Source organism: Acomys russatus, chromosome 22, assembly GCF_903995435.1.
Source record: "Acomys russatus chromosome 22, mAcoRus1.1, whole genome shotgun sequence".
NCBI classification, from domain to species: Eukaryota; Metazoa; Chordata; class Mammalia; order Rodentia; family Muridae; genus Acomys; species Acomys russatus.
Window position 1 is genome coordinate 56078722 of NC_067158.1, and position 21996 is coordinate 56100717.

The window sequence follows — 21996 nt, forward strand, 5'->3', positions numbered from 1 at the left end:
TGTGTTTAGATGGGACTTGATTTACTTTATACTTCATGCTGCACTGTTGAGAGCCTGGCCCTTGGCAACTTTACCCAAGGAGTGATGGCTCAGTCTTCCTGAGATCTCAAATGCTACTAAGGCAAGTAGGATAGATGTCTCATGTCCATCCTCCTTCCTTGTAAATTTCTATTCAAGAATTCCATAGTGCCCTCCTGAGGCAAAGGGACTGGAATTTACCCTCCCACCCCTTTTATTTCTTACACAAGAATCTTCACAATTAAAGCAATTCTAATGGATTAGCAGAGAGCCAAGGAAGGCTAGACAAGGAACTTCTCTAAAAGAGGCGACATCTAGAATGGTGGCATGTTCCCAAGGGTAGGACCTTTAAAAGGGCTGGAAGGTTCTAGGTGTATAATGTCCAGCAGTTAGAGAAAAGGCTACCGGGGGCTGCTGTATGTGCAGGTGGATTCATGGAGAAATCCAGGACCTCTGAGGTGCACTGACCCACAGTGATAACGGCACCCAAGGCGATAACTGAGCTCTGAGATGTGCTGACCAAATGCAACGCCGAGCGAGGGATTTTTTTCACTGAGAGCAGGAACTGCTGGGAACCCCTCCACTCCCTGCCAGCATTGCCATGGTCCCAGGGAGCTTGGCTATGACATGCAGAACCCACAGGGATCCGAAGCTATAACTCTCAAGATGTGTAAAGGCCAGAGACTGCATGTGCCACGTTATGTGCTGTCTCGGATCCCCGCTGGCTGTTCTAGAAATGCGTAGACCTCAGAATCTCAGACATCCTCGGGATATTCTAGGGAAAGTATCTGAGGGAAAGACCTGGAAGTTTGCTAATGTGAAGGCCAAAATTTGTAACTATTATAATGGGACTGAAGTCTCAGCTTGCCGTAGAAATTGGCAGGTCTGGATATAGCAATAATCTTATCCCATCAAGAAAAGAACCAGAGCTCTTATTCGAACTACTTTGATTTTGACCTCATTCTTACACTGGGTGAGAGGTGAAAACACATTCTCCCCATGGCAGCTGTTCAATGTGTATGTACCGATAGCTGATCTGTGAGTGTCTGTCTGTGTTGTTTTGTTTTACAGCAGGGCCTCATGTTATCTGGCCTGGAACTTGCTGTTCCTCAGGAATGACTTTGAGCTTCTGGTCCTCCTGCCTCATCTCCTGGCCCCATGATGCCCAGTCTGTGCGGCCTTGCCCCGGGAAAAGTTTCCATCATCCGTCACGAAGGCCACATAAGGAGCCGGGTGGGACTTGAACTCAGCTCTTAGTGTGTGAAGGCCATCCAAGAGGGAAATTCCCTTCGTCCCCACCTTAGGGAAGTCAAAACTGAGGCATGTGTGGAGTTGCCAGGTTCCTCCCCACACATGGTTCTATCTCTGTTTTAAGGAGAGAAACGATGTCCCTTAGGAGTGGCCTGGTAACCCAGGGGGCCCGTTTCACATTTTGGTGTTATGTTCATTTAAGCCATTAAATGCCTTGGCAGTTCTTACTCTACGTGTCCAGACTCCCGTGGACTCCGGAGAACTCTGCCCCCGCCGCAGGGATCAGGAAGAGGGCCACTGTTTTAGGATCAGTTCTCATTTTGTTGTCCTGACCAGCTAGGCCCTCTCAAGCCGCCTTTGATTTGAGGCCACACTAATGGTGAGACTGGCTCGCTCGGGCATCTTTATCACACTCTCCAGTAACTCTTCCTACCGCAGAACTGCACAGAGGGCACACAACACTCATGCAATCAATGGAAATCGACCCTGAAGCATTGATTTACTGTCTCTGGGGCCTGGCTGCTCTACGATAGTACCAATAAGGTCTGGATTGAATTCTGAAACCAGAATCTCATCCAGCATATGTCTGGTAAAGTGTCAGAGCAAACAATAAGACCCATTAGGTGGTTATGGTCATTAGTATCTTAATTTACAAGACAAAACACCGTGTGGCCTGTCTCCTGAAATACTTGGTATAAGATGAGAGTTTGTGCCCTTTAAAGTACTTATAAGATGTTTGATATTTGCTAAGTATAAAATGAAAGGAGTCAATAACGCTTGGAGAGTAGGCAGGGGTAGATGAACTCAGATGTTGAGCCTCAGAGAAGGGGAGGCCGGTGCAGGGTCTCAGAGTAATAACAGCTCCCAGCAGTGCAACTGGGAGCTCTTCTGCTCCCCTGGGTCCACAGAAAACTTCCTGGCTATTCCACCAGATTCATAGGAGCCCTCGGTCATCTGATGAGTTCCCCAGCGAGCGAAACCAGATCAGCAATACTCTGAGAACAGATCTCTTTCTTAGAGGGAGATGCAAGGTCCCCAAACTTTTATGATGTGTACATACAAAATTGTTGATAAATTTATGGGGCGAGACAGTGTCATGGGAGCTAGAGGGACTAGTGTTAACGGCAGAAAAGCTGACTGAGCAGAACACCCCAAAGAGCATCCTGCTTCCTGTAAAGGCACCGATGTGTATGGTGATCAATAGGAGCCCAGGCAGGTGGTAAGGGGTGGAAGTGCATTTTAGTGGTGTCTGTGAATAGCCACTGAGCCATGGTTCCTATAGCATGGTTTCTAGACTAAGCAGAAACCTCACAGCTGAGCTGATTTTCCTAAGTTGGCCTACCTGAAAAGTCAGGTGAGTCACCGCCCCTCGTGAGAACTGGAGCAACTCACTCACTGGTACCTGGATGAAACAGGACTCCAGTAACATTGGGTCCATGTAACCTAATGCACTTAATGCCATGAAAGGTCAGATACATCCACAGAGCCAACCTCTTTGGTCTGGTGAAGACCCTGGCAATGCGACTACGGTACTTCAGGTCTGTTGCTGACCACTTCTCCCTCCACAGAGCTGTCAACGTGTAACTGTGCAACTCACCCTGACCCTGACTGACCGCCCTCCCCAAATTCAAAGTGACATCTAATCTCTTGATAGAATTCAAGCCAAGGGTTTCATATGCTGAGGGGAGGAGAAGCGTGTGTGTGTGTGTGTGTGTGTGTGTGTGTGTGTGTGTCTGTGTGTGTGTAAGAGAGAGAGACAGAGAGAGAAGCCAGAGAGACAGAGACAGAGAGGGGTTCACTGTGGCTGTCAAGCACAGACACACACGTGAAGAGGACAACTCCAGCTGCACAGCGCACTTGCCAATGTTTTTACATGACGGATCCTTTGTTCTCAGAACTAACCTTGTTATCAATACAATCATTGCTGCCTCAAGTATCAGATTCATTCATTGCACACACACGCGCATGCACTCGCACACACACGTGCACACACATGCACATGCGTGCACACACATATGTATATGCACGGACACGTGCACACACACGTGCATACACACACGCACACTCAAGCATCTGCACACCCACACCCTATACTGAACAGTGAGTGTTCTGAGTTGTAAAAAGGATTTAATTCTGCACCTGTCATTTCTGTCTCTGCCCACCAGTGTAACAGACACACAGTGCTACAGGTGTGCACTTCTTCGCCATATTTTCAGTTTCCTGAACCATTCAGTCATTCGTTTCCAGGTCCTAGGTGCTCAGCTAGACACGTGACAATGACTGATATGATTAGTTTATTAAAAAAAATCAAGTCAAAATAGAAACCCTTATTGTTGAGGATGTCATACAGGTGTACAATGAAATTTGCTTATAGTGACCTCTTACTTCCCCTCTATACTCCATCCATGTTTCCCCTCTGTCTTCACTCTGACCCTCACACTACACTACAGGCAATCAGTGCAGTCCACAACAGCACGAGTGTTGAGCCATCCACCAGGGCGTGAACACCTTCAAAACAAACTGCTCCATCCTTCCTCCTCAGCAAGGGGTGGGGCCCAGAAAGCACTTCCTCATCCACACTGGGATCCATTAAATGAAAATTCTGTGGAGCAAACTGGCAAGCAGTGGCCCTCCTTTCCTGAGGCAGAGAGTGGCAACGTTTGACATTGCTCTTGCCAAGGTTCGTGACTTCTTAAAGCCACCAGGATCAACAGTCTCCCAGAATCAATGATTCTGGTATAGCTGTCACTGAAATGGACAGTGTGATGCCTAAGATTTTAAATGTCTCCCACGGGCCTGCTGTCAAAGGCTTGGTTGTCATCTTCTGACAATACTAGGAGGTTGTTAAAACTCTTAGGAGGGAGGACCAAGGGCCTAAGGGGAGACGGGTAAGTGATTAAGAACATACCTCAAAAGGGACAACCTGGCTTGCTCTTGTACTTTCCCTTTCACTCACCCCTGCCCCCTCCTCTTCTCCCCTTCCTCTCTCCTCCTTCCTGACTTTTCTCTCCCAGCCCCCTTCCCCTCCCAGCCTTCTCCTTCCCCCTTTCCCTCCCTCCCTCCTCTTTTTTTCTCTTCTTTTCACTCTCTACCTGTTATGGGCTATGGATTCCTGACAGCATTTCCTTACAAATCCACCAGCATTTCTTTGACCATGAGCTCTGTGCTATGATGACTTGCTTCGCCGTGGGGCTGAGGTGGTGGGCCTCAGCAAGCCTGGTCTGGAGACATGAAGCACAATCTCACATACCTCTAGTCCTTATAAGGTCGGGTACCTCAGATATTTTGCTCCAGCAACAGAAAGCTAACTAACACACCTTTTATGTTTTTTAAATGATAATGAAGTACAGAGATTCAATAATTTGGAATTCTAGCTATATTGAAGATGTAAATTTAGTAATACCCTACTGGATTTGTATTCAACCTCATTGGAAATTCTGTTTCTTGAATAATATCATTTCAGCTAATGATAAAAATTACTTAGAATGCCCTAAGCACACACGGAATCACACGTTTATCAGACAAACATCTCCATTTTTAGTTATAATACGGTCCAAGGATGCATGCAGAGTTCGGAAGAACCTACAGTCTCAGCAGAGGGAACTGAATAGTCACCCAGGACTCACCTTCAGCAAAGCACCACTCGGCATTTGCACACAAGGATATAAATGCAGTGTTGCCGAGGCAACCATCCGACTCTTCCACAGTCACTGCTACTATCAACAGACGTGGGCAGGCTGTGGGGCAGCATGTTAGTTACCCCTCCATATTGAGCGTGTGTGCCCCTTTCTCAGCAGTGCCAGTCGCTAATCCTGTGCACAGGCCGTGGGGCCAGTTCTGGCTCCTCTACCAAGAGCGCACCAGCCTTCCCTAGATATGTCTTATTCTTGTTAAACAAGAAAGTGGGACTGCCCGGCTTATGCTCTCCTCTAGTCCTAAAGCACGCAGAACTTACTATCTTCTGCGCATGCGAACAGAGCCAACAGCTTGTATATTTATTAGGACAAGGAAATGAAAGAATGAGCATTTGTGGAGATGGTTTGGTGTTTTTCTTTTTCAAAACCAGTTGGCCTAACCTGTAATCAGCACCCAGTCAGAAGTCGAATGCTGCTTTGTGGCTGTAGTCAAATCTCTGAAGAGATAGGCGGTAACTGGTAGCTCTTGCCAGCGGCAGCCCTGGTATCTTCTGAGCATTTACTGTCCAGTTAACCAAGCAGGAGGACCTTACCCTTCCTCGTCCCTCGGTCCAGACCCAGCATGTGTTCTCAGGCCACAAAGCATCATGCAGCGAGGACACAGAGGCTCAGAAACTATCTCCAGGAAAGGGTTAGTGTCCTCCGACCCAATCTGCAAGCTTTGTCCCATCACTCGCCCAGTCAGCAGAGTTAACGTCTATGGGAAGGCACTTTAAGCACCGGTACAGAAGCACTAGAGGGTAAGAGTCCCTCTTTGGGATTTATTCTCTAGAGTGGAGCTACATACTCACAGGCCGCTCCAAGGGAGGCGGAGGAAGCGGCTAGGAGGTCGTGAAAGTCCATTAGAGTTCCCTATTGCCCTTGTGGCTACAGCCTTTGCAGACATCAGCGCTCTGCCCAGGGTGGGTGGCCTCCACACCAAGTGGCCAGAGGAGGCTGTCAAGAGAGGCCGAGCCGAGACCTCAGTGATAGTAAGAAAAGATAAGAGGGGACAGTGACTCTGTCAATGAGCGGAGGGGCAGGACAAGTGGGCAGGGAGACCTGAGGTACCGAACAGGAGAGTCCTGAACCCAGATCAAGACGAGAGGGGGACCGGGCTCAGAGAAGCAATGAGGGGGGGCCAGGCCCAGAGAAGCAATGAGGGGGGGCCAGGCCCAGAGAAGCAATGAGCAACTTGAGTTCATGCCCTCAACCCAGCAGGAATCCACTGTAAGGCTCCAGACTAGAGTTGTTGGGAGGTCACGTGATAATGCAGGTGGGAGGAAGTGGGGAGTCTGAGTGCAGCTTGTGACAACTGATGGAAGAAGAATATAGAAAAGCAGCCCTCGTAGCCCTTGTCTCTCATCTTTGTGACATTGTGCAGTGTCAGACACACCTGCCACCTAACACTACACTGATGTAGGATTTAAAAAATAAACATCGTATCTATAATCTTTTATTGATTATACTTTAAACCTAAAGAACTCTGGATATGCCAAGTTAATAAGTTGCTAAGCCGCAGCTTCCCTTTCTTACGAGGTTTCGTGGGGTTGCGTGAGATGAGGCAGCTGTGACACTGTTGGAACGGGGCCTGATCCCTCATATGCAGGTAAATATCCTAGCCACTCTTATCCGTTATGAAGTCAGGAAGGCGGGTTCCGGGAGGGGGAGCCCTGGAGTCCGATCTCTGTTCATAATCTGCCAGGGGCATTTCTAGACAACACGAAACAAAGCAATTTATTGTCTGGGCCTTGTTTCTGCAGCCATAAACAACCCACTGATGTGTGGACAACTTCAGGTTAGCATTGTAGACTGATACTAGCTGCTCGAACTGTTCCTGCATCCTAGCCTCCCTGGAGATTATGAAAGGCAATTTTAAAATATTTGATATGGTGGGGAGGGGGAAGGGTAGGTAACACAAGTAGAAAAGATAATAGTTAATCAGGGTTATGTGCAGTGTGAACCCACACTGGCATCAAAATAAAGAATTTTCTCATGCAATTCCATAAGTGCATACTGAATAAGTAGGTCTTCCTCCAAACTGCCAACTGCGTGTAGGGATCACGCAACTGAAGTGCAGGGGTGAGCAGGAGGTGGGAGGAGAGTAGAAGATACACAAGTTTCCTGTTGCCTCATAACATAGTTAGAGAGCCATTACGGTTGTGCAGATTGTGCAATTAGAAGGAAGGCCGCAATCGGACTCAGGTGCCTATTTTATTATCTCCTAAACATACTGAGCAGAGTCCAATGACCTTTTTACTCAGTGTTTCCCAGCATTAGTCCTGAACACCATACTGCTTGTTCAAGATTCTTGACCTGGATTGGAGTTGGTAAATAAACAATCATGCTTGCAACAGCCAGAAGCTCATAATAGAATATGAGCCGGGAAACCAGCTGGTGATTTTAGCTGTCAACCGTACAGGGACAATTAAAGTGGGTGCTACTTATGAGAAAATAGAAACACTGCCCACTGTCAAAGACCACACGCTCGCGTGCGCGCATGCACAGACACACACACACACGTATCGTTTTCTTTTCTCTCCTGCTCTAGCTTTTGTTTCATAGCAATCTGTGGAGGACTATTTAGATGCTTTTACTTTTATAAACACAAAAGCAGTTACTGCAGCTATAAAGGAGACTTGAATCCCTGCATTCTTTATTGTCCGAGTGGAAGGGACATTTCAGCTGTTCAGTTGGGAGCACAGTAGCTAGTCGGAGACGGAGGACAGAAGGCAGGCACTGATTCTGGAACCGCGAGGTGGGCACTTGGCAGCTTGGGTCTTCATACTGTACTTTGAGGCAATGTCCTGAGAAATGAACTGCCTGGCAAGTGCAGAGACTAAACAGAGACTCTTGAGCGGGTACATCTCAGTCCATGACTGTGGAGCTGGGGCAGAGAACACTTCAACTGTGTCGATCCGTCATCACTGACCTGAGCACAGCTTAGGCTCTGCCCTGCGGACACCGGCTGCTGCCTCCAGTCCAGTGCCCACTCCTTGTGAAAAAGCCTCCCACTTTCCTTTAGAAAAACCACCCACAGAGGTATGGGGGCACCACTTCAGTCACTTTCCTGTGCCCCATTTAACTTAGCTACCATTTAGACCCAAGGAATGTTGGGTGCAGTACATACAGCTGATTTTGTGGCACCCAGAAGTGATGATTTACTACACGAACTGTGTGTGTGTGACCTGTCTGTCTCTAAAGCTTTTCTTCGGCGTCAGGGAACAACTCCACCTGCGTCTGCCCATTCCTGCGCCTGGCCAAGCTTCCTCTGGATGCGGAATCCCATTCCTTGGCTTGCTGTCATGAGGGGCATTTCTGCCTGGACTCACGGCGCGTCTGCTCTCGTCAAGAGACCATTAAGCCTCAGGAGCCTCCTATAACAGGCTCTACTCGCTGGGTCAGATCATCTGCTTGCTCTAATTTCTTTATCCAGCACACTCTGGAACCCGGGAGGATGCCACCCAAAAGGACGTGCACAACAGCGGAGGAGCTTTCCCTGTGCCCTGCCTCCCCTCACTGCCCTTCTTGTTCAAGCAGCTGTGACCACAACCTGTTCCCTTTAAACCTTCCAAAGAAAAAGTTGTAACAAAGAGACATCTAACCCCCATAATATAAACCTTAAAATAGACATTTTATAGTACAAATAGGCTTACTTTTTAAAAGAATTCTCCTAAAAATGATACAAAAAAAAAAAAAAAAAAGCCTTACTTCTCTTACGGTGAGAGAGCCAGTGAGCACCTGACTCAATACATGACTAGGAAACCAATGAAGTCCGCCATATCTCCAAAACACTGACATTAGTGGATGATTCGTTCATTCACTCACTCACTCAATCACACATCCATTCATTCAACAACTGAGCTCATCTCTCCCTTCAATTCTAACTCTCACACGGTTTTTCCCATTAAGAGCCTCCCTGGCCTTCATAGCCCGGAGACATTTCACTCACATATCAGAACACATCCTTTATCATTCTTTGGTGCATTACACAGAGAAATTCACATATGAGGAATAGGCCTGGTATAGAAAAGACTGGTATATCTATGACATACTTACTATGCACGCACACATTATATATATCACAAGTGAGAATCACAGCTTTGTAGACGCGCCTAACTTAGGCAGCAATGCTAAATCAGGAGCAAAGGCACACGAAAGTGTAAGTTGGGTATGTTGCTCTTATATAGGAAGATCACACAAAACACTCTACAAGAAGTATGTACACTGAGTGGTTACTGAATTTCCTGCTTGATACAAGGCATCCAGAAATGCCTAGGCATTTGTAATCTTGCCCCTATCCTGATAGCCACTAATACACTTTCCTATCGGGACTTGCTTTCACCATGCACAGTAAATAGTAGTTTTCTTTAATGGCCTCTGTAAGAACAAGTTTAAAAATAGAAAAGTGTGTGAACACATTAGTACCACTTTTCTACAGCAGGAAGAACACAGTGGCCAAACCCTTCCTGAAGTCACGCTGAGCTGCGGCAAGCTCTAAAGTGGTACTACGAGTCCTAAGTGGAAAATACTGAGAAAGAAACTTGTGATGTTCAGAAAACAACAACAACAACAACAAAAGAAAGAAAGAAAGAAAGAAAGAAAGAAAGAAAGAAAAAGAAAGAAAGAAAGAAAGAAAGAAAGAAAGAAAGAAAAAGAAAAAGAAAGAAAGAAAGAAAGAAAAACATGTATAAGCAGAATTCCATGAAGATGTATGGCGTGCCTTGTGTTGGGCCTCACACAGAGTTAAGTCCTCAATCTGTGGCAGTCATATTTGGGTATCATCCTTGAAAAAGAGTCACTTTGGGCAGGTTGGGTTACTAGGAAGTGCCAATAAAGCATTTACTAAAGCTAACTTCATGCTCAACTGGAAAAGTAGAAAACACAATGAAAGATGGAGGGGGGATTTACTGACATCTCCTTGGAAACACCCCATAGGCCCCTTGGTCTGAGAGAAGAGAGAAGGAAACAACACGCTACCAAGCAGACTGACTAGCACCAAGCAGGTTCCACCCCGGGACATCTACCAGACATCTCCTGGAGGGCGCAGTCAGCGGAAAGCTCTGGCAGCCTGCCCAAGCCTCAGGCCCCACTCTAAGGTCTTGGAAACAAGAAGCTGGGTGAGCTGTGGCGGGGAGTGCACTGTAACACGGAAAAGGGGTAACGCAGTCAGGACACTCTAAGATGTGAAGGACCGGGGCTCTAACAATCAAGTCAGACACTTCAGGCCACATTCAACATTATCACCAAGACCCCCAAAAAGGAGACTCGTGATTGGCTAAGATTACATGCTGATCAACAGTGAGGCTCTCTGAAGAGAGAAGAAAATGAAGGAGCATTCAGACCCCACTGACATTGGGCAGAAAATCCTAGAATGAGTTACAGGCTATCTAAAATGGCAGGGCGTGGGCCTATATGTTCACGAGTGCAGTGGTGCACAGGCACCCACGAATAGAGCAAATGTGTTTTTAAAGATGTTAAGGGCCACCAGAATGTTTTCCTCTTTTATTTGGGATGCAAGAAAGTGATGAGACGATCCTGTTGCCCAAAATAGTTGTGCAAAGTTAACAGAGACTACAAAAGCAGAACTTGATAACTGCTTCACCTCATTGTCTATGAAGCCGCAGCAGCAAAAGCCAGACAGGGCAGCAGACACAGTCAGGACTAAAACAAAGGGGAAGCAGAGGCTTTGGTTTATTATTTAAGGTAGAACCTATAATAATTTGTATCTTATAGCTCACACACACAAACACACACATGCACGCGTGTGTGCGCTCAGGCACGCACATACATATGTACACATGCACACATGCACACACATGCACACACACATGGGCACACATGTGCACACACACACATATGCATATGCACACAGCACACACGCATGCACACACCCATGCACATATGCGCACACTCACACTTGAGTAATGAGAGCCTCCATGATGGTTAAGTGAAGTGTCATAGCACAGAGCCATGGAGCACAACAGAGAATTCAGAAATGAAAACAAAACAAAACAAAACAAAACCCACAACAACAACAAAAATCAAAACCACAACCCAAAAAAAGCAAACCAACCAGTCAATCAAAAACCCACTGGCCCCATTCTAAAGAGCCAAATGTCATACATTACAATGCGCTGCTTATAAAATCCACATATGTGCTTTCTAAGCTCACAGATCTAAGCTCATGGGTTGTAAAGGACTTATAGAAATGGTTTGAACAGAATTAATTTGGAAGTTAAAAAGAGCATCCTCTATGCACACTGGGAGTTCAGGTAGGGCTGAGTAGGATTTAATTACTTTGAAGGAGCTATTTCAATATATACAGGAACACAGCACATATTAAAAGATGTGCCATTTAAAAGGTGTTCTTTGTATCACCCAAGCCTGAACAATACTGCTAATCGTCCCATCGTTTAGAGGCCAATGCCAGTCAAACACCTAATGCAAAGAAATAACTGAAAGGATCATTTAGTGAGCAGAACGCCGTAAACTCCCATGACTGAACTTCCTTCCTTCTGCCCTCCCACCATCTCTTTTGAGACAGGGTCTCACTGTGCAGCCTTGGCTGCCTGGAGCTCACTAAGTAGACCAGGCTAACCTCGAACTCACAGAGGTCTGGCTGTCCCTGCCTGCTGAATGCTGCAATTAAAGGTGACTGTCACAGCACCCAGCCCTTGACTTCTTTATTAAAATAACAAATAGCATCCAGTGGCTGTGGATATGGTGCAGCTCGAATGGTCTAGGGCGTGTCTGTGATGCATGAGATCCTGCAGGAGTCAGATGGGACAAACTAGCATCCTGCTACAATCCATAGCTGTGTGGGGAGGCAGTGCCACAAGCAGACAAAACCTTCTGAAAAGTCCAAGCAAGGGCTGTACTTGGTCCCCACTCCGTGTCCGTCCCTGCTCTAGTACCTAACCCTAAGTATCAGGATCCACTCGGGGCAGGCGGGAGAGTCAGGTCTCTTCTGGGAATGCGGACTTGGACGTCAGCAGTAACGTCAGCCAACTCAGGACCACAAACATGTGGCTGCAGCATGCGACGTGCATGCTTGAGCGTGGCTTGAATGTGGCTTAAGTGTGTCCCACGGTGGTTCATGTGTTGAAATATAATTCCCATTGCAACACATTAAAAGAACAGAAGGAATTTCGAGGTGGAGGCCTTGGGATTCATTAGGAGTAGATGAGGTCAGGGTGAGAGCCCGTGACTTAATTTCACAACTGAAGGAGCCATACTAGCCCCCCCCCATCTTCTTTGTCTGTCTCTCTTTCCCCATCCATTGCCATGTGTCTAAACCATCTCCCCATCTGTAATCAAGAAGGCCACACCAGAGGTAAACGGACCTCAAGAACTGTGAGCCAAAACAGGCCATCTTTCTTTATAAAGCTGGTTGCCCAGCTCCAGGCACTTCATTAGAGCAGTGGTTCTCAACCTTCCTAATGCCGAAACCCTTTAATGCATTTCCTGATGTTGTGGTGATTGCCCCCAACCATAAAATTATTTTTGTTGCCACTTCATAACTATAATTTTGATATTGTTATGACTCACAATGTAAATATCTGTGTTTTCTGATGGTCTTAGGTGACCTCTGTAAAAGGGTCATTTGACCCACAGGTTGAGAACCACTTGCATTACAGTAATAAAAATTAGACCAATACACATGCCGAGCAAATGGAGGAAAACAGACATTAAAGATGAGGAAGAACCGGGGAAAAAGCTCATAGCCCTGCCCACACAGGCATTAGCTGTCACCAGAGGCTCCCTGGGCAGAGTATATAAACCCCGAGTTCAAATGGCAGAATGAGGACAAATGGGGCATGAAGCAATCAGAAGTTAAAGTCATGAAAGATGAAATAAGTCCTATGCCAAGGCCTAAGAAAGTCAACTGGGCAAAGACAGCACGAGAGACACTCAGCATAGCAAGCTGTGAAGAGCACACATGACTGTTGTGTTGCTTTCTTAGCTAAAAAAAAATAAAAAAAAGCTGCCCGAGAACAGGGTGACCTGTCTCATGAGGTGTGGTGCCTCCCCAGAGAGGAAAAGGTTCAAGCAGGAAGTGAGCCCCCAAATGACTGCCAACACCCTGTGTCAGACCTGTGCTGCACAAAAATAGTTTTTGAGTTCTATTCCAACCCCAGAAATAACTCACCTTAGCACTTAAAAAAATTACACCCCTCATTAAGCATAGCTCTTACCCCTCCCTCATCAAAGAATCTTCTTTTTGTGGCAGATACCATTTCAGAAAGCTACAGGCAGTCAAAATGCAGAGGGCGACTGACTGTGAGCCTGCACTATGGCTCAGACATGGCACGGGAGCTGCACCTATGAACTCTCAACAATACAGCTGATTAAACATGACCCAAACAACAAAAACTCCAATGGACGTGCCAATGTAGATGGGGGAATCTAACAGGGCCTCACCTCTAAGTGAAGAGCTCGGGGCAGTTAACTACTGCTATGAGAGTACAAACTGGTTCTTCTCCAGGGATGAACCTCCTAACATGGTTGTCCTGTACCAAGCAGTCAGCTCTAAAACATATACATTCAAGCAGCACTAGATGTATTCAGCTGGTTACATTTACATAGTTATACAATTACATACATATGTTCTGATATACATGGATATGAAACACAACTAAAGAAAAAGAGGTTATAAATTTGAGAGAAACAGGGGAGTATGGGAGAGGTTGGGGGAGGAGGGAGATGACGGAATTATACATTTTGCGTTTCTTCGTTTTTCACTTTTTTTTTTTTTTTTTTTTTGGTCTGATGTAATTGTATTTTAATTAAAAAACATTAGAAAGGCACAGTTTATAAGGTCACGGGAGAACCAGCCATACAGTACTAGCCCAGTGAGCAAGTTCTCAACATTCAGAACACAGAGAAGCAAGCCACTGGGTCACGATGGGTGTCTGTAGTGTAGATAACCCCAGTGACTCCAGAAACAACTCCAGCGCGGAGTGAGCGAGCTGGCTCCTAGACAGTCCTTGGGAAACACTAATAAGCAGCCACAAGGCTCAGTGATTGTTTCTTCTCTAGAGGCATGTGAGCATTTTATAACACAAAAGCCGGCAGATGAATAATTGGCTCTAGCTGACTTCACCATTTGCATGCGAGCCACAGAATTACGCACATAACATCATCCACATGTCACATTACTCTCAGGATATTTTCAGGCTTTTGACTGGCTTCTTATCTCCACCGTGACTTTGCGATAAGGAATCAACACTCTACCTTAATTCTACAATGAACTCACCCAAACCAAACCAAACCAAACCAAAAAAACCCTACCTAGTAAAGGAACTAAAACCTAGCTGCCAATTATAACATCGACAGGGCGGGACATCAGTACAACACACACAACAACAAATGCCCTGTGTGTGCTACAACAACAGCTCCCCCCCACCACCATGAAGGAGAAAGCTGGAGCAGTCTACCCACGGTAGGTAGCGCAGCTGCCTGACATGTAAAACACCCAGGTGCACGGAACAAGGGTAGAAAAGTAGGAAAGCCATGAAAGAGCATTCTGCCCCACTGGAACCAGGAGCTGGGGTGTGGCCCTGGTCTGTGTTGCACGTGAGCAGGATTTAACTGCCCGGGACTGCTTAGGTGAGACAACTCAAAGATTTAAAGGTTATGTGCCCATGTGCGCAGATCCAAGCAGGGCAGAGCTGGCATCCCTGCAGCTTGTCAGGACGCGGCTAGAAAAGGCGACAGACACCTCCACTGAAGAGATCCAGCGAGGATGTGTGAATGACGGCTGGTGGGCTGCAAAACTTCAAAGACCCAGAGCGCAGAGCTCAGTGACATTAAAGCAACGACAACTACACACGTGTGAGATTGCCGGCGACCTAGAGCAAGGATGCTGGGAGGAAGGACGGAAAAAAAAGCCTCAAGAAATTGTCTGATGCCAAGAATAAAACCTACCCAGTGGCAGAACGGGGCCTACTAACAGCATGCATGTTTGGGGCTTTTCACACTTTCTGGGGTGCAAGTAGGTTTAGCTCGGCAATGGTGCCACCATTTGGCCACCAGCCCCAAACTTGGGCAGTCTTCTCGACATTCCACACCTTTGCTATTGACAAATCTGCTGGGCTGTCTGTCAAGCTTTCTCCTCTGTGCGCCCCTTTATCGCCATGTCTACTGACACCCTACAGTCCGAGCCACTTCCATCTCCTGTTTCAACTCTTCTTCCCCATGTGAAATAAGACTCTTCGGGTTGGGGCCCTGTGGGCGTATCAGGAGCTCCCGGAGATTCCAATGTGCAACCGGGCTCTCTCTCTCCTCCCTTTTCAACTGGCAGAAGTGTTGCTGGCAGTTGTTAACTTTCGGCCAAAGGAAACAGGTATTCCCAAGAAAATTAGTGACTTTCCCAGGGCCACACTGCTTTTGACAGGGCCAGGACCAGCATCGGTGCAGGCCTGGAGGGGATTGATTCTAAGTGCCTCATTTCATTTTCTCGCAAAGGCATTCTTCATGCGACACTAGTGTGAGAACGTAAACCGAACACCCTGTTTTGTGTTGGCCAACCATTCCTGAGCATGGAGCCTGGCCTCCAGTGTGCAGTTGATACACCCAGTGATTACCTTATCTTATTATTATTTTTTTTCTTTTTCCATCACCCCTCCTTTCCCCCTACCCCCTTCCTGAGAGAAAGAGCATGAAGTTGGTAGATGCGATCTGGGAGGAATTGGGAAAAGAACATGATCAAAATATAGTGTGTGGGAAAAACCAATTAAAAATCTTTACAAGATGACAAAGAGACACGGTGGGCACTCAGTGAAAGACAGAGTCTCAGGGGTACATCCCAAAGCAAACGCATTCTTTTCTTTGATTTCCATAAACAACGGTTACCAGTGAACAGGCCAAAAAGCACATGAAGCACGAACAGACAAGATGCCTTTCATTTGCCCCAGTGGATCTTTTGTTTTTGTTTGTTTGTTTGTTTGAGACAGGGTCTCTCTGTATTATCTCTAGCTGTCCTAGACTCTCTTTGTAGACCAGGCTGGCCATCCACCTGCCTCTGCCTCCTCCGGATCTTTTTAAAAAGCCAATTCCAGCTGAACATGTGGAAAGACGCCTGACATAAAGAAAACTCTTGAGTTCCAGACTAAAAGCTTTGGTCTTTGGGATTAACCAACACACAAATATACAGGAGAGTGTTTCACACACCCATAATAAGCTCCCTGGAGAGAGGGACTTAATAGGCCCAGGGAAAATCCAACCTGGCACCTGGGGAAATTAAGAGGACCTTAATTCTTTTCCTTCGCTAATGACATTCACTCTGTAGTTAACAAAAAGTCAAACTGTGCAATGATTCTTTTCTGATTGAAAAAAAAGAAGAAGACAGGAATAAGTGACTATCTGGTGCTAAACTGAGCTAATAACTCGGAAGTTTCCATTTTCTATTGGCTTAAAAAAGAGTTGAGATTTTGTTACAGAAGACACTGTGGGCACGGTCCTTAGAGGAATCCTTGTGGCCCTGACCCGGAAGCCTGCTCTCCCAGGACTAGCTCTCACGGTATCGGAAGAGCCGCACATGCTGTCGAGGTAGAAAATCAATCACTAATCCTATTGAGCTTGACCAGCACGGCAAGATACTCCTGAAAGTGTGATAACGACACTTAATCTTGGTGGCAGCCAAGGGCTACCTAACTGGATATAAGGACCACTCAGTAAGAGGGGATTCATGCCCAGCACTCTAAATGTAGCCAATTCCCCATGGCTCGTGCGGCCATGTGACCTAGAGGACACTTCTGTAAACCAGTATTATCTCTCACTGCATTCTATCCTTACTCTTATCCCTATTGGTAAGTGTGGTTCTCACCCCTCATCAAAAAGGCTTCTTTTTGCAGCAGATGGAGCTCATCACAGAAGGCCACAACTGGTCAGTACGCAGAGGTCAGCTGGTCTTGGAGCACCTGTTCCCAGTTAACATGTTTACAATACAAGCCCTACACTTAAGACTCAGTGAACACCATGGAAGGTTGAGGTGGAGAGACAGCAAGGGCAGAGGACCAGGACACCTGCCTCCAGACAGTCTCTCTTCTGAGAGAGGAGGCGGGTTATGGACAGGGTGGACATCTAAAGTAGTTAGGGGGAGGAGTGGCAGATAAGTGCAATCAGTATCAAGACACATAGTATGAAACTCACAAAGAATTAATTAGAATGTTGCATTATTAAAGGAAAAAGAAAGAGAAAAGGAAACGAAGGAAAAAAACAACAAACAAAAAACCGGGCCAGCCAGAGCCAGAAGTCTCAGCAGATAAAAAAACATCTCTGTAATCCTGATAACCTGGATCTGATCCGCAGACTCTAGGTAAAGATTCAGTGAGTGAGCCATCTACACAAGGTGTCCTCTGACCTCCACCAGAGACACACACACACACACACACACACACACACACACACACACACACACACACACACACACACACACACACACCTTTTTTAAAGTTAAAGAAAATTTCACTGTAAGTTAGAAGCCACATTATTATGTAATAAAGGAGCATTTAAAAATGCACCAGCAAATAAGGGTGAACATGATGATAAGAAGAAAAAAAAACCTTAAAAAACGAGTTCCACAAAGTTTGGACACAATGCATCCCACTGCAGACAGCCTGATACGTTTTCTAATCCTCAGAGCTTTGAAATGAGACCCTTCGCCACCAGCAGTGGCCACTGCTCACACCCTGAAGCCAGACCCATCACTCGCCCACGCGGCCACAGACGACCCACACTGGTCAAATTATCTCAGCGGGTCTGGGAGGCAGGTGAACTGAGATCTGAGGTATGTTCTCACATTGTAGATCACACTGCTTAACAGTTAACAGAAGGTTAACAGTCCACAAGCTCGCAGAGCGGACAGAACACAGCTAAAAATAAACCTGTGTGTACTCTGCATTTGGTCGTATTGAATCCAATAATCAATTCAGAATTTGAAAGAGCAGCTTGCTAGATGAATCTCCCCACCGTGGACTTGCCCGCTGTTGTGAAGGGGAAACGGCATGATAAGATAAAAAATGTACCCGTCACACCCACGTGCTCTTGGGTTCTTCGCTGGTAACCTCTGTGGCCTTCCACACTCCGTCCCTCACCTTTTCTGCCGGCATGCAAACTCAGAGGTCTATGCTGATGTATTATTTGATACTGCAGCACGTCACTGTTACCTAAGAGACGACACACCACATCTGATCCACAGAAAGTCTGGGCCTCAGCGTGGTTTAGAAGGTCCTGACTAGATAGTGAAGCTGGCACTGAGCACCACGTAGGTACACAGTGTGGCTATAGGAAAGACAGAAAGAAAGAAAGAAAGAAAGATAGAAAGAAAGAAAGAGAGAGAGAAAGAAGAAAGAAAAGAAAGGAAAAAGAAAAAGAAAGGAGAGAAAGAAAGAAAGAAAGAAGGAAGAGGAAGAGAGAGAGAGAAAACGAAAGAAAGAAAGAGAGAGAGAAAGAAAGAAAGGAAGGAAGAGAGAAAGAAAGAAAAGAAAGAAAGAAAGAAAGAAAGAAAGAAAGAAAGAAAAAGAAAGAAGGAAAGGCAGTTTTCCCACGCCATTTCTCTGACGTCCACCTGCAGCAGTGGTGATAAACAAAACTAGTAAAATGGGCAGTTTACTAGAGAACATTTATTACAGTTCTGTCATAGATGGCAGACTGAACCTAAAATATCCATAGTAAGAACAACACACTGAATCTGCGTAAAACTTATACAGGGAGATGCTTCATTTGTTCGATCAGAAATAGGACGTGGCCTGACGTGAAGAGAAAGAGTAAGATGTACTGGAGAGTTGAAAAGCTCGTAGATGACACCATGGGAGCAGGGAAGAGATGTGGGAGATGTGGTCACGAGCCATGGATGCCCTCGGAACCCACGCTCTGCCACTTGAGGTCCGTGTGCTTGGATGTCCAGGAGCAGCCGTGGAGAAAATGCAGCGCTCTTCAGAAGCCTTGGTAGGTTTGCCTGGGTCAGCACTGCAATTGCTCACACATGCTGGAGTCCATGCTGTGCTAGGGACCAGCATCTTGGGTGAAGAAAGGACACCAGTTCCTGGGGCTCCAACAGTCACTGTTACAGACACTGAAGGGTGCGAGAATGATGGCAAGGTGTTGCGTTCATTGGGTGGTGTGTGTGTGTGTGTGTGGTGTGTGTGGTGTGTGTGTGTTATGTGTGCATGTGTGGTGTGTGTGTGGCACGTGTGTGTATGTGTATGTACGTGTGTGTGTCTGTGTGGTGTGTGTGTGTGTGTGTGTGCATGTGTCTATGTGTGTGTGGTGTGTGTGTATGTGTGCGTGCATGTGTGGTGTGTGTGTGGCATGTGTGTGTGTATGTGTGTTTGTGTGTAAATACTTTTATTTTTAAAAAACAAATCTTAGGTAATCCCCCTCAGGAACAGTCATAGGGGAGGGGAATAAGGGGAAATGGGAGGGAGGGAAACATGGGAGGATACAAGGGATGGGATAACCATTGAAATGTAACAAGAATAAATTAATAAAAAAAAGATTAAAAAAAACAAATCTTTATATATACCAATGCAATTTACATATTAAATAACACTATAATAGAATGATTTGATAATTTTAAACAAAAGAAAAATTAGGAAAACTTCAGGTTACAAACCCTTCCCCTGGAACAAATTAAAATAGCATACGACATACTCTATATGATCACAAAATTCTCACCGTTTGTTCTGTGCCTTCTTCCTCTTTCCCACACTCCCTGATCCCTCTGCTCCGCCTCGCAGTCTCCCTGCCCTGGCTTCCTTTCCTCTTCCCAGTCCCATGTGTCCTCCTGCACTGCACTCCCCCTGGCTTCCTTTCCTCTTCCCAGTCCCATGTGTCCTCCTGCACAGCACTCCCATCCTTTCTAGTTAGCAATTATTACCCTCTCGTGTCTCCTTTCTAAGACTTTATTCACAGTTACACACATACGCCTGTCTATGTATACAGTATAGCCAAGATCCACGTATGAGAGAGCGAGTGTAGACTTTGCGTTTCTGGGGTTTGAGTGCCTCTCTAAATATTATACTTTCTAGATGCATCCATTTCCTTTCAAGTTTTATGATTCCATTTTTCTTCATAGCTGAGTAATAACTCCATTGTGTGCACGTGTCATATTATTATTTTCCATTCATCTGTCGATGGACCTTCAGGCTGACTCCATTTCCTTGACATAGTGAATATACCAGCAGGAACGTGAATGTGAAAGTTCTCTGTGGTGGCATATGGAGCCCTTTGGGTGCCCGTGCAGGAGTGGTACAGATGAGTCATCCTGGCGTTCTTTCCTGAGGAAAACTCCATTCTGACTTCCATAATGGCTGTGCTAGTTCACTCTTCTGAGTCAGAATGGCTGTCACAAAGGAGCCTGACAATAAATGTTGGCGAGGATGTAGGGGGAAGCATTTATTGTATCCTGTTTTTAGGGTGTTAAGCCAGAGCTCTGTAGATTATCTAGACTGTAATTAGGCTAAATCCCAATGGGAGTTAGGAGGAGTCAAGAGGAGAAAAGATGGCTGCAGAGGTGGAGGGCGGGGGGCGGGGGGAGGGACATGACACTTTTGCACCAAGTTCTCTTTACTTTGGGAACCAAAATTTGGACACGGCCTAAGCTCAGCTCTTCCTGTACAAAGCAGCCCTTGGATTGGGCCCTGCACACCTCAGTTTGCTTGCTTCACTAAAGGAAGTTCTACGCTCCACCTAAGCGGGTCTGACCTGCTGAAGTAGTTCCCTGGTCCAGAACAGAGGCTGGCTTTGCCTTTCTTAGCAGTGTCTGCCTGAGCTCTCTGTCACCTGACTAACCTGATACCATTAAGCATGGTCCCAGGAGACTCAAGATCGGCCATCTTCAGAGACAGTGTGCACAAAACAATGAATAAAGGTTTTAACTTAACATGGACACTTCTCTTTGCCAAGTCAATCAGAGGCATAAAGAAACCATGGAGCCCAGATCTACAGTCCTTCAGACTACCAAGGATGAGGGTGAAAGTGCCTCCCGTAAAAGCATGCGGTTAAGAGTTACATCTATTTCACATGCGTGTTATCAACTAAATAAAAAAGAATAAGATGGCAAGGAAGATGGCTTTTGTTAATTAAATCTATTTTTAAAGACCCAAAATAAAGTGACAGGTTTTAAAAGATAGGATGCCACAGAATTCTCACATCATGCCTAAACTGCCATGAGGGAAATATCTGAAACAGCAGTGTTGAGGCGTTGGAAGGACAGGCGGTTGCCTCCTGTTATAATTCATTAGAATAAGTTGCAAGAAAGGGAGTTTGAAGGCTTGATCTCTGCTCAACACGTGTAGTTCTTTAATAAGTCTGAGCCATGGTTTTCAGTATAAAGCTGCATGTATTGGGACATTTGAGACAATCCTAACATGTTAGCACATGCTAGAGGTATTAACTGTAGTTCTGTAGTCCATAGGGTGGCCAGCTGTAGCTAGGGAGAATCTTAAGCAAGCTCAGGACAAATTGAGATGCATTATAAATACAACTTACCCACCTTACCTGTAAAACAGCACAAATAATCAATGAAACTATCTCATGACAATTTTTACATAAATATTTATATAAAACATACCATGATGGAGTAATAGTATTCTGGATCTATTAGGTTGAAACAAAAATAATGGTTATACATAATTTATATAGATATTATGCATTATTAAATATATTATATCGTATATGTTATCACTCAGTGTTTAAGTCAAAGTAAATATAGCATTACAGTTAATGTATCTATTTCCTCTAAATTTCTTTTAGGTTTATGAATGTTAAATAGTTTCCACTTAACACAAAATACTTGGCTCACACTTGAATTAGAATAAATAGATATGTAGACTGGATTTTAATCCATAAACTTGGTTACTCATGCTGGAATACAGACACACCCTTAGCACACACCTTTAATTCCCTCTGGCTGGAACACAGACACACCCTTATTACACATCTTTAACCCAATGAAGGTAAAAATCAGTTGGTAGAAGGAAGCAGCCATGTTGAAAGTGATCTCTAATTGAGAGGCAAAGTGACTAGTCAGAGATCTGACAGAATA